General features: G+C 39.2%; 1 non-coding gene across 1 annotated transcript; it reads left to right on the top strand.

The window, feature by feature from the left end:
* The first annotated feature begins 328 nt into the window (after positions 1-328).
* TRNAS-GCU (transfer RNA serine (anticodon GCU)) lies at positions 329-410 on the top strand. The gene has a single exon. It is a non-coding gene; the product is annotated as a tRNA-Ser (tRNA).
* The last annotated feature ends 258 nt before the right edge of the window (positions 411-668 follow it).

Raw genomic sequence — 668 nt, 5'->3', positions numbered from 1 at the left:
AGTTACTGCAGTGCGTGTATATTAGGAGAAATTTTGGATACTTGTCTATAAAACAAAGTTAAATATGATCTTACCTTCGTGTTTTTCGTCTCATACAATAGACAGACTGAAAGGTAAATGCAGTCGGCAAATGTAATATTTATTATTATTTTATTTTATTTTATTATTATTTTTTTTTAGGATTTTATATGCCTCGGCGAATAAGTCGCCTAAGCCAATCGAGCTTTCTTAGAAACTCGTGTCCCTCCGTTTCTCGCTTTTTTTTTTTTTTTTTAATCAACCTAGACAGTGATTTCATATATGTGCTAGTTTCATTCCTATTGTCGTTGACGAGGTGGCCGAGTGGTTAAGGCGATGGACTGCTAATCCATTGGGCTCTGCCCGCGTGGGTTCGAATCCCATCCTTGTCGAAAATATTTTTGCCGGCAAAGGTTGGTCGATTGGTAGAACCTCTGCTACTAATGTTCAGTTAAGTAAGTTGGAGTGTGGTTAGTTGTTGGAAGGGGACCAATCGTTCGATGATGTTGGCACACTCTCCCTCGATGAGTCTTTGGACTCCCTGGAGGTGTCAAATAATAGTTGTAATTCTAGTATATTTGCAGGTTCTCGATATCGTCACTGATATTCACAGTTTTCCGTTAGCCTAGTGGCTGTGCGCTTTGTAACCA

Source organism: Typopeltis vanoorti, chromosome 21 (assembly GCF_054136105.1).
Source record: "Typopeltis vanoorti isolate ZY-2024b chromosome 21, IOZ_Tvanoo_1.0, whole genome shotgun sequence".
In the NCBI taxonomy this organism is placed as follows: Eukaryota; Metazoa; Arthropoda; class Arachnida; order Uropygi; family Thelyphonidae; genus Typopeltis; species Typopeltis vanoorti.
Note: the sequence above shows the minus strand (reverse complement) of the source record. Positions and strands in the feature narration are given on the sequence as shown.